Raw genomic sequence first — 17,540 nt, 5'->3', positions numbered from 1 at the left:
CATATTCTACAAAGCATAAACATGTTTGGGGGGAAAAAAAGCATGGCTGAGATTCATTGCCATGTTAATGAACTGTTTGCAATGATTGTCCAACCATAGCTTAGCAACTGTAACTAGGCACAGCAGGTACCGTATGTAAAGCTTTGCATTTCTCCAGGAACCAAAGCAGTGTGCATGGAGCTGTGTTAAATCAGATACTTGGCATTTAAAAAGTTATGATATATTGAAAGCCTAAACAAAAATACAGAACCAAAAATGTAAGGGATGCATGAAACTGTGGGGTTATCTGCTAAAAAGGAGGCTGCAAATTTTGCTTTTTGCAGTTGCAGCCCTATGTCATCCAGAGGCAAGAGGCATGTCATTGTCTGAGTCCATTACTGTGTGAGCCTGCTGGTTGTTTTGTAAAAATACCTGTTCAGGATTAGAAGATCCAACCTGAGAATCAGGATAGTAATATCAGAAATTTAGAATAAATGTCAAGGATATTTATTTTTTGGCTGGGATGTGTAGCTTTAGCCCTGAGTCCTTTCAGCATTATATTACATGTGTAGCCATCATTTGCATAATTAAGCTTCTTTTTACAGGATTCTTGCTTTAACTTGAATCAGCTTCAAATATTGAAGAGGCAGCTAGATGGAGATGGAGATTTCAGTCCACTCATACTGTGTCTGAAATCATTCCCTATTTATAGTGCACTATATTTACTGTCTGGCATTTGTCTGAGTGTCTCAATTCTGATTGTGTAAACTTATCCACTCTATAGGCTTCTCAAAAGTGAGGGTAGTGCTTGTAGACACAGGGTTTCAGTGTTAGCATTAGCTTATGCTACAATAAAATAACTTCAAGTTAAGTGTTTATCTTGCCATATATTCTAGCAGCAAGTCCACCAATAATTATTATTATGACAAACATTTTGATGCATTTGAAGTCAAGCCTTCAGTAAGACAGCCAGGGATTTTTGTCTGTAAAGAGTTTGTATATAGTACAGGCTTTGATTGCCATTTCCACAATATTGTTTTTACAGAACTGGGATTGTACTTGAGTTGCAACATCTGACTGAAATATGACAGCATGGTTTTTAATCAAAGCTGTTCTTACGATGGAATTTTCAACTGCTCTTATCTCATGATATATATATATATATATATATATATATATATATATATATATATATATATATATATATATATATATATATATATATATATGCTGCTGAGGCTGGAGACGTTATGTTTCTTGGATGTCCATTCGTCTGTTTGTACAGAATATATATACATATATACATATTATATATACATATATAATATATATACAGAATACCTTGTGGGGATTTTAAAAAATTTGGCAGAAATGCCTACTTTGATTAAACTGGTTAGATTTTTGGGGTCAAAGACCACAAATGACATGAGTGGTTGGTGGAGGCACAGAACTGCAAGGTGGTAATTCTAGTTACCCCAGTCTTAAGGCTGTAGGGCATAAGATGCTTGTCTTGTGTTTTGTGCTTGCAGGCTGTTAGGTCTGTGGGGGTCATTGTTTCCAGGCCTCAGGGCTCCGCTCTGGTGTCACAGCTTCTTACTTAACATGCAGCAAGTGCCGGCCCATTCCTTTGGCCTCACCTTCTGTCCTCACTCCTTCTGTCCCCAGCCTCAGGGGAGGCTCGGTTTGGTTGTGACAGGCGCTGCTGTGGCCATCAAATATGTGCCCAGACCAGCGTTGTTTTATTTCCTCGGGGCTACAGGGGGAACTTTTGGCCTTAAAGTATAAGTTTATCTAATGCCACAACAAAATTCCAAATATGTTGCTGCTATGTTTTAAATAGAGCTGTACCCTGTAATTTTTGTAAACACAAATATTCTCCTTTGACTACCTACCAGGCCTAAGCATCAGCTATTTTTTTGCGGCGATTTGATGTCTTTCTTCAGACTTGAACAGTGATCCTCAGTGGTTTATTGTTCTTGACTGGATGCCACGAGTGATTAGGCTGCTTTACTTAGAGCACTAAACATCTTAGCTGTACTCTGAGGACCATAACAAAGTTTGCTTCACAGACCAGAATGCAGTCATTGGTCTGCGCTGCTCGAAACTCAACTTATTTTCCCAGAAGCAGTTTCAAAGCTAAGATGTGTATTCCCAAATTACTAGGCTGTAAGATGTTCTCTCACCAAGCTGTCATGAATGATGAAAAATTATTTATGCCTCCTAGGTGGTTATTACTGCTGTTTACTGCAGGAAGATGAGCAGAATAATGTTGAAGTAATCATAGGCAGATATTTATTAGGCAATCAGAAGCAGTTTAGTTTTATTACTTGTTCATCTTTTTTTAAAAGCAGAGTCTCCAATTAAAGTTTCGTCTCAAATTGACAGTCAAACTGCTTTGGTTTGTTAATGGTGCTGGTATTTCACATGATTACTCATGGTATATATTTTTCTGTTCTTGTTTATTTTCCATTTTATTTGCATTTTTATGTTTAGATTGTCATTGTTTATAGGAGCAGTGCCTCTTGGACGTCCACTAATGTCTTGACTCTATCATTGACAGGTCTCTGTTGTCTTTTTTTGTAATCAGATCCTTTATCTACATAAAAAGTAGTATTTTGGTAGAGTACTCCTTTTGCAGAATTGCCTCTTTCAGATGTTATATTATATAGGATATTGTATACTGCTGCATCAATGTGCAAGGAGCACTTTCATGGTACAGTTGATCACTGTGATGAAAATTTCAATTAGTTATTGGAAGTCGTACTTTATAAGCTGACCATGTGGTTTGCATGTAAATGTTAATCAAATATTAAAAACCAAAGCTCCACAAACCAAAAGTTCAATGCACAAAGTGCTTTGTTGTTTTTCTAAAAACAGAAAACACTAGTCCACAGATATGCAGTTCACTTAACTGAAGTATTAGAAAAGAGAAAAAGTTTCCAAAAGCTACACTGTCTACTGTAGTATATGACATTTAAACTCTTAAACAGTGGAGAGGCTGTATTTATATGCCCGGTCAATTATATGATCCAATATTCAGCATGTTTCGGATTATCAGTTTTATGTTTTTTTAAATCAAGACTTTCTTACAAATAAACAATAAATATAAAACATTAACAAGCAAGGCATTTGAACAGTTTCATGCTAGGAGTTTGTATTATTCTAAGCTTTGACACCAGATTTTTCATTTTCATTGCAAATTTATATTGGTTCATGGTCTACTTTTTTACTAATAACTGGCGTTAGTTTCAGCTAAGAAAAAATGATATCGGTCGACCCCTATGGTGTAGGCTGTTATTTACGGAAATGAACTAAAATCCAAAAATCGAGGTTGACAATTCTTACCCAAGCTACTGAGTAGGAAATCCAACTTCTAATGGCGTTTTCTTTGATTCTTTCTAGTCACAGATCAGACAGTTTAGGATTCTCAGTTGCCACTGAATGCAGCAAGAATAGACTGCAAATCAAGTTCACATACACAGCAACAAATTTATCTACAATTTGCATGTAACAAAGGAAAATGACACAATGAAGGTTGCATCCTGTGCAAAGACAATTTAAAGTCAACTTTTAGTTGCTTGCGCTAAATTATACAGTAGCAGTTTTCTCCCACTTTAACCAGGTGCAACATCTTTGTGATGCAGCCTTGTTTTTATTAATTACTTTGATGAATTGCCCAGCGTTTCTCAAGAGCCGCTCATCCAAACTACTTCAAACATGACACTACACTACCTTGGATTTCCAAAAATGCAGGGGCCAATTGTAAAGTCACTCAGTTAAATGCTTCTCAAGAATTGTGAAGAACAGACACACACTCACACACAGAGATGCCTTCATTTATAAGTGAGGTCAATTTTTGGTAGATGAAAATTACTGTTTACCTATTTCATCCTCATCAAGTTTCATACCAGGTGATCTTGTATTTTTAAATACTTGAGAGTCACTTGAATATCTGATGTAGCAACAAGTCCAGCTCCCTACTAAGTCAGAACATGTCCTTGGTCCGTTTCTCTTGTGAACTGTGTTTTGCATAAACCGCTTTTTCTTCTTTTTTTTTCCAATTAGAGGAAGAGCGTTTGTGTGACAACATTTGCATACTTTAGTTTTATACAATTCAGCTAGTTAAGAGAGATCATAACAGAGTGCCACAGCCTGTCAGGCCACAGAAAGAGAAAGAAACCCCATACGCCTCTCATTTGAAATGTAAAATATTTCTCAGTTTACAGTATGTGAATAGGAATATGAAAGCTTGTTCACAGCAGATGTCAGCTGAGTGTTTCAGCAGGTAGCTTTCTCCCTGTGGGTTTTTTTCTCTTCCATGCATGACTGACTTATTTTTTTTTCCCCCTTGAAAGAAGTCAGCCCTGCAGAGTTGTAAATTACCCCGGTGAAGGATTCATTGGATGGTTTGAGCCTCAGCTGGCACTTTAAATGCTGCATTTTAATTTTCCCCCATGCTGAATAATAAAACATGTTGAAACACCTAACTTCTCCGTCTCATACATACTCAGATGTAATAAATATGTAAATAAAAGGATAAAGATAGCTGCAAGCTTTAGTTTGAGGCAGTCTGTTCTGTTCTTTACTTCATGTAAGGTTTTAATGTGAGCAGCTAGTTTATGGTTCCACAGAGCTTTACTGCTTTTATGACTATGTAAGGGACTTTATGTTATGTACAATTAATTTCCAGTGTAGTTAAAAAAAAAAGAAGGTTTGAGTTCAGATTCTGTCTATGTACTAACAAGACAGTGGATTATTATGGATTGTGACCGCGCCTGTCTTCATTCGTCTGTGTTCGATAAATCAGATGCTCATCGGCCATTAGTAATGAGACGACTGATGTTGATGTGCCGAAGTACAGAGTGCCTCTAGGGTCTGTTATTTGTCTTATCTTATTTTACTTTACATCTACCTTAATGCTACCCCTATTTTTAGGCAATAGGCTAGCAGATACTGGGATTTTTATCCCCCTTTTTAAATATCAAATGAAGTCTTCATTACTGGCCATAAAACCAACCTTGTAATAGTAATCTTTAATCTAAACACCAAACTTTTCAACAAGACTTTAATTTTCTACTTACAAGTTTGAGCCTCTTTGAAGTCTTTACTCCCATTTTGCAGACCCTGCACATCATTGGTGCACTTTTGGCAGTGTTTGCATTTACCCCTCCTGATAAAACCTTCTGTGTGGCTCAGAACAGGCTGTGCTTGATATTTCCCTCACACTCCTCTTCTTTCAACTTGAATGGCAGGGCCGCTTACTGTTTTCGTAGAGCAAAGCACATTTTGGAAATCACAGTAGGGAAACGAAAGCTGCAAATAATGAAACCGAGGATGGCTCCCGCGGATTGGTGGCTTGTGTGACTTACTAGAATCGAACAAAAGCTACTGGTAACGTCATTAGTAACACTTGTGTGTGCACATGCTGGAGGGTTTGCTTTTTTGTTTACTTTCAATTCATTAGCTTTTACCCACTGAAGTGTTGACTCTCTTGTTTGTGCTTTCGCTGCATCAGTTCGTGTTTTGGCTTTGCAATGGGTTTGACTGTGATGCACTGTGCAATATTTATTGGAATAGTATAGCAAATGAAAGCAAATCTTTAGTAACTTTTGTTTTCAACCTGGCTGCTCTGCTACTGAAGGGTAAGAGTGTGATTCTGCCAATTAGAGGAGACAGTAGGAAGCTCAGGGGAGCACAGCCGTGGGCCTACTTAACAAACAACACAAGCACTCCCAAGGGAGACAGACTGGTAAATGATTATAGACAGAAGTGGCTGTCCACCAGAGTGTCTGTGTGTGCAGTGAGAAGATGACTGGAGTTCCAGCCACTGACTCTTGCAGGTGATTTGCTCTGAGCGTTTGGAAGGATCCACTTTAGAAAAGTGTCTGGCAGGTCCTTGTATGAATCGGCCAATTACTGTACCTGTAAAGCTTACTCCAAAACTTATTCCAATTCAGCTGTGACAAGTATATCCCTCCAAAAAGATAAATGATGAGGTTCCCCCAAGCTGCACAATGCCATGTGGATAAGTCTCAATTATTTGTAAAGTTGTTGGCCGGTTCGCCTGACAGTCATTCACTCTCCACTGTAATCATTCTCTCTTTGTTGGTGTGAAGTAATTCCTGGCTCAAGAATGCAGCTTTGCCGTCACTAACAACTGTACCCAAGTAGCAGGGGGTGATATTTTGGATCAGGAGGTTTAATTACTCAGGAAAGTTGTGAATGTTTCTGTAATGAAGTTGTGTTCAGACAAGTGAGGCTGAGCCGTTCGCACACATCTTTTTATTAAAGATCTTACGATTGTTCAGTTTTGTAGCTTGAACTAAACCATGTGCAGCTGCTTTATTCTAAGGCTGTTATTGTTCTTGGTAATATTTGAGTCAGAACATTTTCACAGCTCCTATGTCAGAGAATGCAGATTTGACCAAAGGGCTGAATATGTCCTCTTTCTTCCCTATTTTTTTGTCAGCTGTTTGTTATCCGTGGTCGATGTGGCAGGCAGGCAGGCAGGTACAAGGTGCAGGAGTCACACCGGGAGGCCAGGGTCTTCATGAAAGAAGGTGGCAGAGGATGTCACACTGTCAGGGACGCATCGACCCCCATTTCCTCCTGTGTTTATCCTCTTTGTTCTCTGTCTGGAGATGACACAAATACAGACACATGCACAGACGTCACTCAGTCAGCTTTTTAGATCCACAGATGACTTCAAAAATGTAATATTTTTGAGCCAAGATAAGAGACGGTTAGGTTCTCTTTGGCTCAAACGGCTTGTTATTCATGAGGATCAATAAATTAATGTAATTGAATTTCAGAGCACAAGCAGTCAGAGAATACTGCCCTTCATTACAGGACAGTCCCTTTGGGCTGCACTGCTATCTCTCCTGTTAAAGCAGCACTAAGTGGGGACAGATCAACCTTCTGACAAAGACTTTGAGGCCTGAGGTCATGTCCTATCACAGCGTGTGCTGAGATTTCAGTTCAGAGTCACATTTATTGAACGTACAGTGAGCAGACAACTGCAGAGTATTAAATCATCCTTTTATTAGCTTGTATTTGGTTTTAATAATGTGTTTCTTTAATGAGAAAGTTTCCCAGACGAGTGAACTAATGACCCCGACTTGTCTCTGTTATGGGAAAATCCAGAAATCGTGTAACTAGTCCAGTGCAGCTTTGGGGGTGGTTGAATAGCTCCATTGTGTTAAACAGACAAGCATTATTCTTTTCTTCTCAGTGTCTAAGGTGTTTATTCTGTGCCATAATCCAGCGTGAGGTCCTATGTTAACATGTGATGTTTTCTGACATGAAACAGCACAAAGCTGAGGGGCTGTAGCAGCACATACACACTAGCCTTTAAACAATTAGACCGCTTTATGTGGGTAGTCGTCTCACCTCCCTCCCATCTTTAGAATGAGCGTATTTTCATGCAGAGTTGTGGGTCTCGATGGAGTTAATTCCAGTCTTGCTGTTGTTGTGGCAGTTGTGTTCTCTTGGCTGTGGTTCTCCTTTGGGTGGGGGGGGATTAGCTGCGTTGTGTTGTTGGTGTGGGTTATTTGTCTGAGTCATGTTGATGTGGTGTGTCTCTGATGTGGAAGTGCGATGTGTGTACTTGCCGGTCTCGTCAGCAGGATGTGTGAGAGCTTTGTGCGCAGCAAGCAGGGAGGACAAATCCTTCTGACCTTTTTCTTTTCCTGTAGCCACATTGGCAGGTGTAATAGCAGCATTATTTTGTGACTCATCACATTTCATGGTCTGCCAGGGGAACATTATACTGCGTTTGGTGTGTTTTTTTCAGCATTTTAAGCTTTTGTTTTTAGAAAAGGAGGACAGATGCAAAGATTTACTTTTATTCTCACACATTATTTGTTTATTTGATCACAGCTGCTGCATGATTTTTATGCTGTAGATATTTTGATAATGTCATCCTCTCCTGTGTGACCAGACAGCGTGTTCTGCTGGATAGGAAGCAGATTTATAAAGGTCAAAGTGTAAATGACCTGCTATGGGGAATGTTTATTTCTAGTTGTCATCCTGTTTTTAATAACGTATTGAAAATGACACTGACTCACATATCAGATGACAAAGCAGTCGCCCTCCTCTCTGCTTGCTTTGCTGTTCTGTGAGGACGGTTTGGAAACATATGGAAACGGAGTGAGTTTCCTTGCTGACTTTTGATCAGCACAGTTCTGCTTTAATTTGCTGTCTTGTGTTCAGGGCTGTGCAGCTGCCACAGACTCTGTGATTTCTAATTAGTTTTTAATATGGCTCTTAGTAGATGATATTATTAAACTTAATTAGCAGACAGAAATATAGCCCCCCTGACCACAGCAATTAGACATGGGTGTGCTTACGCATACTCTGTCTCTGTCTGTTTACACACATACACACACATACACAAGTTTGTCCCACTATTCCCACAGGGACACTCATTGACATAATGCAGTCCCTAGTCTCTATTTCAGTCTTAACCATCACAACTGAATGCTGGACTTTAGTCATTACCTAATTCATACCATACCCTAAAATCAAAGTTTTAATCCTCAAATGGTCTTTTGATGGGGTGTGAAACAGTGAAGTGTTGCCAAAATGTCCTCATGTTTCCAAGACGTCCTCACTCCAGTGGTCTAAAACTCAAAGTAGTCCTCATAAATATAGCTTTACAAGTACACAAGCACACACACAGGTCCATTTATGTGAGTACAGCATATTTCACATATTATGTTCTTACCTGTAAAACGCTTATACTTTTATCATCTGTGTTTTCATTCAGTAACTCAGCAGTGCAGCATTGTGTAACTAGACTAGGACGAAGATGTCTTAGAATAATATCACTGATAAGCTCCTGAATCCCAAAACTTGCCAAGAGGTTTCAAAGACATGTTGTCTTTTTCAAAACATCACCAAAATTACACCATTTTTCAGAACCAGAAACTGTAATAATGAAAAGACTTGCTGGATTTTAAACTTTCCATTTGACCACGAATTAATCATCTGCCTTGCCACTGGAAAACTTAACCAAACCTAAGTTTCTCTCCATTTAAAAATAGAGCAGAAAGAAAGTGTTTGTATTAACAAGATTCTTTTTTATTAAAAAAAAAAAAAAAAAAAAAAAAAAAATATATATATATATATATATATATATATATATATATATATATATATATATATATATATATATATATGCCCTTCTTGGCAAAATCATGAGCAATCAATAGACATATGACAACAAAATCTGGAACTTTTTGGTTAAACTGGGCTGAAAGGAGCATGAAAACAAAATAAAAAGTAAGTAAGCAACAATCTTTTGGTCCCCTATTTATATATGTATACATATGCACAATATAGCATTCTAACTGTGTAGAAGAAATTTATGACTGTTGAAGAAATTTATGACTTCTCGTCATGGTTGTGCTGTTTCCATAGAGGTGCAGGGCTTTTTATTGCAGTGAAAAATGAGCCCATTGTGAGTATAAATTTGACAGGAGCAAAAAAATGCCCAGAAACTGCCTGGCATTCAGAGAATTCTTTTTATTTTAGTAATGATTTATTAGTTGTAGATTCTATTGCATTTTCATTTCACCTCATATTACATATGAGGCTGCATAACACTTATGTATATGTGTCGAATCAGATTTAATTAATATCCACGGCACTCTTGTTTGCTGGATGTTTGGGGTCCATACGACTGTACCAGTGTTGCCACTTCAGTCAGTTCACTGCAGATGATATGTCAAGTAAAACCGCCTTTAAAGCCAAGTGATGGTGCTTGAAACCACAAAATGTCCACATCTCTGATGACATCGGTGTGTGTGTGTGTGTGTCTGTGCTTGTGTGTCAGCTCACTCTCCTGAGCAAAGTGTCCTTAACAGACGGTGGTTTACGGCAACTGATGGAGGAAGATTCTGATTTCCCCCGAGTGTCAGAAATCAGCAGCTGCACAGCGCCGCCATCCTCCGGAGCTGCTGAGCTCACAGGGTTGGCTGATGAGATCGTGAAAAATAATCCACCCCAGCTACTTGTGGCATGGACGCTTTCATAGTTCATGTGCCGCTTTAGCGTTTCCAGCTGACTGAGTAGATAGGTTTCTCCTCAATAACCTTGTGCGTATGGGTGCTTATGTCTTTGTGTGAGAGCGTCTGCATGTGGCAATATGAGCCGGTCAAATGGAGGTGAACGGATCACCGCTCAGCCTTGTCTTCCCCAAGATAAACCGGTTTTATTTCCACCTAGATAAACTCTGAAGCTATCTGCTACAAGACAGATCGAGAGTAATCGGCGGAGCTATAACTTCTTGTGTTTCTGCAGGTCTGAGGTGATTACTTCTGCTGTTGGCCAAATGTCAAGTGCTGTTTTGACTCAGAGGAAAAGTTTGGTTCAGCAGGAAGATGGTGCTTATCCTGCTTCTTGTGTCTCCCTTGTGTGATTGTTTCATTTTTTTCAATCTCTGCCTCTTTCTTGCCATTTTCCATTCCGCAATCCTCAATTCCCCTGCCTCTTTGTCTCTTCCTGCCTCTGAAGCTACTCATTAGCTGTACCCATGTTGTGTTGAGAAGGAGGGCAGGGTTGGATGAGCTGTTCCTCGTCCGGGGGGAGTGAGAGATACCTTGCAAGACAGCAGGGACGCTTCCTTTGTCTGCATAATTGCCACACTTTCCTCACCCCCAGTCTGTCTCTTCATTATGCCCAGGCCGAGAGACACGAGACTCATTCATCTTGCAGAAAGCCGCTCATTCATCCCTTGGGCCTTATCTCCTGTTTGATTCTGGAGCGACTGAACTTCCACCAGCCGTGTTGAGGACTTGCAAGGACTTGTGCTGTTTGCAGAAAGGCGAAGTTCAAGTGCTCAGACCCGGTCAGTAACCTGCATCTTCAGAGACGGTCTGTGTGGGAGCTCAGAATGAAAGAAAATGAAGCATCATCTGAGGGATTACAGTGAGTCTGAGAGGTGAGGAAGGAGCCAGACACTATAACCTGCACAAGGTGCAATCTGGGTCGTCGCAGAAATGGAATTCTCTTCTTGGTTGAATCGTGTTCTTGAACCTTTCTGTATACAGGTCATGTTCTGTCTCTTTTCCGGTTGTTCTTCCTTTGAGGTGTGTTTTCTGCCATCATTCAGCTCAAGCATTTTAATATGCTGACTGACACTGAATGGTGTTATTGAGGAGGGGTTCTTTTGTGAGGAAGGAAAACAGGGAAACTGTACATATTGATTTATTAAGAGTTTTCAGATATTTGAGTAAGAAAAAAACACTTGTTTCACAAATTTCTCATACTTTTTCCATTTTTTCATGAGAGATTGACAGAATCTCAGTGGACAAGCAATAATTATATATAATATTAATATATATAATATTAATATATATTTAAAAAGTATAATTTCAGTTACATGCAATAAAAGTTGCAATTTTATCTGTCAGAAGAGTCTAGAAATATCTTGGGTATTAGTCAAGTCAGATCACTCTATATAGCTTTAGATAACTTTATGGATTTGAGACACCGTTTTATGAGCAAACCAGCTTGACAAATTTACCCAACAAGTTTATATATTAGAGTTAAAACCCCATAGTGTTATTTATAATGTTAATTTACCTGAGTTATTTGAATATTACAGATAAACTTCTACAAAAACTTCTTAACTTTTTGAACCATGATTTCAGACCTACAATTATTAAACAATAAAAATTAATAATTAGTCATTTCTGTTCTTGCAAAAATTGTAAGCATTAACTGCTTCTACTTTCTCTAATGTCCTGTTTTGGAACATTTACACAAATAAAATCTGCAAATTAATTTATAATGAAAACAATAGATAGTTCCCTAATGAATATATTTAATCTTTTGTAGCAACTTTTGTAATCCAAAGAAAAATAAAGAACCAGGATTAGCTGTAAAGTATGTGTTGCATGTAATTGTGCTGCAGATTTTAAAGGATTATGACATTGTCCTTATTGCTGATTACTAGAATGCTTCAGTTTTTGCACCAATTAGCTCCTGAGTGCTTTATTCCCATGAAGGCTCTCAAGCTGAGCAATACTTCAGCTGTCACTGACATCATCAATGACCGAGAAGTAGAATGCCTTCTTAATATCGCATCCATTCTGCACACAAACCAAGACAAACACACATAATTAAATTTAGTATTGAGCTCTCCCTGCAGCCCTGTGATCCATCCACCCAGTTAGATGGGGAGCTCCCTCTGCTCCTTTGACCCCAAACCACAAGAGCTCTAATTATGAGACGGACTCTGATAAACCTCGATACATACATAAGGGAGAAGACTCACTTGCGGTATTATCTGTGGACCTGATGTTGATTCTAGTAGTAGCTGAGAGAGTGCCGGCAGATGTGTGCTCAGGGTGGGGCAGGGGAATGTTTTGCGTCATGTTAAAGACCTCTCGGGTTTATTTTGGACGCCAATTGATTCTCACTTTCTCCTCAGTCTGATCCTGTGTGAGGTCGACTCTACAGTTTCCCTTTGAGGAAATGAGCAGGGCCTGATCAATATCAATGTTAGGACTGCTTCAATCTGTTAACACAACACCATGGATGACACAGTGTTCAGATTCTCTCACCTTTTCTGTCTTTATCTCTCTCTATTATCTCCTCTGCACTTTTCCTCTTAAGCCTTTATTTGTCATCAAGTAGAAAAGTGTGTCATCGGCTTGTTTCAGTCGGTATCATCATGTTTGTGTACAGTATTTTGTTGCATCTCTGAAGCCACCGCCCTCTTCCTTCTGCATTTGTAAGCCGAGGTGACAGCCTGTGTAGATAATATGCTCATATACCTAAAATGAGCTTTCTCTTGCGTTAAACCCAACACCAAGGAGCCACATAAAACACTGTCAATTAAAGCAAAGCCACTTCATTTTCTTCTCTTTTCTCACCCTCATAAGAATTATGGACTACACTTAAATCACCTCTTTAAACTCTTTAATGACTTAGCCTTGCTTTTATGTACAGTTATTACATTTGATTCTGCCCACTTTTAATCTAGTGTTTCTTTTTTTATGCTCCCCTTAATACAAATTTTAATTGAATGCATCTAGTTATTTCTTTTTTTATTATTCCCCATTTTCTGTCGCTTGTGCTTATTTTTAGCTCTGTCTGTGTGTGTGCTTTGAATTAAAAGTGCTACTTAGATTTGTTCTAGCGATGATGCAGCTCATGTTGGTGATAATAAGAATTAATGGCCGATTAGTTTTGTTTTTATGGCTCCATGCTGGTGACAGCCGTGGCTGGAGGCCTGTTTTCAGGCTGACTGTCTCCCCCTCTGTCCCAATTCTTGTGATTGCAGTATCTCCCTGATGCCTCGAGGGGAGTTCCTGAAATTTGCCACAAATGTTCACTTCATCTTGAGAATGAATTATTTCGATTTTGGTCGTTAAAGGTAAAAGTCACTGTGACCTGTTCCAGTCTCAAGAACACCTGGAGTGAGTTACATTATATCTGGCATAAATGTTCATTTGGAGTTTGGTGGTCAAAGGTCGCCGTGTCACAAAAGACGTTTTTGGCCATAACTCAAGAATCTATGTACTGATCATGACAGAATTTCACACTGATGTCAAATAGAATAAAACGATGAAGTGATGACATTTTATTTCCAAAAGGTCAAGACATGGCAGAGGTATACGGCCGTGGTTACTCTAGTTATTATATCTGAAATGCAAATAATAAAGAAGTGCTAGATGCATCTAGGTCTTTTCTGTGCATTGACTACTAAATAATCTCCTTAACTGCACATTATAGTGAAACTGTAATAGATTCCTTTCATCTGCATCATTTGCCTTTTAAGCACGTCTGCCCACTGAAGAGCTGCTGCCTGTCTTCTCATTCCTCGTACTCATCAAACTGTGGCTTCTCAAACTGCGATGTGTGATATTTTGACAGAACTCAGAAAATGTAATTAGTCTCTTGGTATTTGTTGACTGTTCAAATGTGTGTGTGTATGTGTTCATGTGTGGAAATGCACAGTAATTTTTTTTTTTTTAATAGAGCCCAACTGAACTGGTCCCTGTGAAAACTAAACAACTCTTTCTACACTCCTCATGACCTTCAACCACAATCAGAGTAAATACAGAGAAGGTCTTCCCAAATTATTGCTACTTCCAGTTTATCCAAATTAAAGAGGTCTAAAGTAAAGTGTTATTGTAGGAAACTTCACTAACCACCGTCTTGCCCTCTAATCAAAGCAAAAATTCCTTAAACTTCAGCAAATGACTCTACAAGTTTACAGAAATGTAGATGTAAGGACAATTATTTTTTGCAAAAACAGTCATATTTGGAGCATATTTGTGACATTTTGGTAAAGCAGAAATTCATCAGTGGCATTCAGTAAACGACATATATTTTGACTTTGGCCAGACATACATGAAGACATTCTTCATGACTTGTAATCAAAACAACCCAATAATGACAGTATAAAGGCGTCCAAAGAATCTGCATCACCACACTCAAACTTTACTGTGGTCTGAGGTGAGAGGAGCAGGCGCCGACCTTTATGGCTTAATGTGATAGGTTAAGACACCTGTCAGTCAACACTCCCACACTAATGAAGATGTGTTTAAGTCACGATGCATTAGATCAACTTGTTGACTAGAGCACAATTGATGGTTTCTTTCATTTATTGTCATGAAATGTATTCATATTTGTGCGTCATTGCTTTTATTTCTGTTTGTTTGTGCTCTTTTTGCACACGATCAGCAGCCCTCTCTATTGTTTCGTCATTTAGGGATGCCACTCTACCACCCTGTGGCAGTTTTTTTTTTTTCCAAGCGATTTGTGTTTCTCAGGGGAACCATCGCTGGCTGAGTGACTGGTTTCAGGAGATGATGAGTCAGAGGCGGTGCAGCAGTCGACTCTCCCTCCTCTGTTTAATGACTGCAGGAGTTTGCACGTACTGATAAAACTGTTGCTTTGGTATATTCATGTTGCACACTCGACGCAGATCCTCCTTTTTCAAATGTTGACCAATGGTGGATTCTTGGAATTCAGTTTACTGCACACTTTACAACCTTTTAACCTTTATATACAAATTAGCTGCTGTGAAGACAGCAAGAAAAACACCTCATCTGATTAATTTAAAGCACTTATACAAACTTTAAGCACTTGCAGAAACTTCTAAAGTTCTGCCAGACAGCATTTAATTTTTAATTAGCACTTGAGTCACCAGCAGTGGGTTCAGCTCAGTATGCAACAGATACTTTTATTTACAAAAAAACTCCACTTTTTGCTTCTTTCTGGCAAAGAGAATGCAACTAATGTGACAGCTGGGCTTATATTTTTGCAATTCCTTTCCCTGCCATTGCATTAACTCATACAGTAGCTTTGGTTTAGCTCTTGTTTATTGTGCATCATCTTTGTGATTTGTGATATGTCAAAGCTTTTTTTTTTTTCACAGTTTCACAACTGCTTCTATTGAAAACTTCAAAGCCCTTTATTAAATGGGTGTTCAGCTCACAGCAGTGTGGTGTATCTGCACACAGTGAGGGCGGAATAAAACCTGTTGGATGATGTTTTCTGTGGCTTTGTAGGGACTTTTGAGAATTCAAATGACATCTTTGCTTATGCTAGCAAACAATAGAGTTTGAACCCAAAATACAGCTTTACACTTTAAACACAAAATCCAATAATTGAGCTGATGTAAGATGCAATTCAGTGCATTAAGGCAAGGGCAGGATCCAGCTTTCTTTGAGTTAATACGATTATAAAAGTCATCTTTTCATTTTTCTGACCCCTGAAGGGAAAAATTTAACTACTTTTTATTAATCTGTGTCAGTTTATTCAAAGTGCAATTCTAAATCACTGTTGGTATATTCTTTTAAAAGGAACAAAGATCCAGCAGCTCTTATCAGCTGATCTGTGGCTACAATATACAGTGGTTTATATGCAGTCAGACTAGCAAAATGTTGAATTTTTTTAGATGGGGATGAATAAAGATTAGAAGGTATTTCCTGCTTTTGGGAGAATTCAGGGAACTACTTTATTCCAATCTAATATATAGTAACAGTCAGCTGTATATTCACAGTTGCTCTTTTGCTGTTTCACGCCCCTATATGTTTGTGCGAACAGAAGATAAACTGCAACTGAAACGTGAAATCTGATATTTGGTTTGTTGTGGAGAATTAGGCGACTGCAAGGACAGCCAGGAAGGAGGGGTAGATGATAAGAAGCAGGGGGGAGGCGAGGTAGAGAGGACGAACGGGAGAGGGGGAGAGAGGACAAACTGTTGGAGGATGTTTGTTTCATCCGTCCTTGATGAGACACAGGAGATGCAGATGTGTCAAGCTCTGCCCCATTAGCCGAGGCAGCTGCTGTGTATTTGTGTCTAAGAGAAGAATTCCTGATCAAATTTATGCTTGATAAATGTGTGCCTGTGTGTTTGTAAAAGCATGTGTGTATTCATACGATGCGTCTTTAAAGTACCCAGAGAGATGCGTATGGATTTGTCTTCAGTTCGCTATCAAAATGAAGACTTGCGGCACAACATTAATCTCAAGCTGTATGATTAAGTGCACAGACAGCAGGCCTGGGATTAAAGCATGCTGCATTAGATATGGCTGTTGCTATTTCAGCATACATCTCACACGTTGCTGATGATCAATTACATCTATGGGAATCACACCTCCTGGAGTGCAATTGATTGGAGCTGTATTTTAGGGACGCATCATTAGTAGCCTGAGTGACACAAAGACAAAGCATCTAACGTCTTCTTCTGCTGTCTTCCACATATGTCTCCTCCTAAACCACAGCTCCGTTTTAATTTTTTTGATTCGGGGGGCAATGAGATGTAGCCATGTGTGGAAATACTACAATAACAAGCGGTCATGCATTGCCAGGAAAAGGAGCTACACACTGTGATGGAGCGCCGGGCTGCTCTCCAATTACTCGCTGAGTCAAAACCAGCTGATTAGAAAACTTAGGCTCAGTTATAAACATAGCTTCTTTAGTGATGACTCTGCATAGAAGAAGGCTGAGGATATGCTTTCGGTTTTGTCACCTGACCCACTGCATTTTTTTTCCTCTTCTCTCCAGCCTCTCTGTTAGCAAATCTCTCTCTCTATTTGCTGTTTCCCCCTCTTTCCATTTCTCTCTTTAATACTTGTGGCTTTGGCAGGACTGCTAATACCATCCCCTGACATATATTTCATTTTCACTAGCTGAGTTCTCTCTATTGAAGCCAGTCCAATACCCCTGCTCTCACCTCTTTTAACGTGTAGCCATTGTAAACACTTAACTTTCAGAGCTGCATGCTGTATCATAGTGTAGGTGGATTAAGCCTGAGGGGGGCACTGCCCATCTGCCAGTACACATTAGTTAAGCTCTGGATCTCTGTCAGCTCTAACATCTGCAATTACAGTTGTGGTCAGGTGAAGGAAAGCAGTGGTACAGCTGAAGACATCTGGAGACATGTGGAATACATATCCAGACTACTCTTTGTCATTTAGTGAAACCCAACATTCATCTTTAATTGCAATTAAATACATAGCAAGCCTGGGTTATATCCTGCTCACTATGTTTAGCAGGATTAACCACTTTTTCAGCTTAACTGGGGAAGACAGATTGAT

The 17,540-nt window shown here is 39.1% G+C and overlaps 1 protein-coding gene across 2 annotated transcripts in view; it reads left to right on the top strand.

Moving 5' to 3' along the window:
- Window positions 1-17,540, top strand: part of myripb (myosin VIIA and Rab interacting protein b) — a 127,722-nt gene that overhangs the window by 11,855 nt on the left and 98,327 nt on the right. The gene's annotated exons all lie outside the window — the stretch shown is intronic.

The sequence above is a fragment of the Amphiprion ocellaris genome, chromosome 22 (assembly GCF_022539595.1).
Source record: "Amphiprion ocellaris isolate individual 3 ecotype Okinawa chromosome 22, ASM2253959v1, whole genome shotgun sequence".
Lineage (NCBI taxonomy): Eukaryota > Metazoa > Chordata > Actinopteri > Pomacentridae > Amphiprion > Amphiprion ocellaris.
Note: the sequence above shows the minus strand (reverse complement) of the source record. Positions and strands in the feature narration are given on the sequence as shown.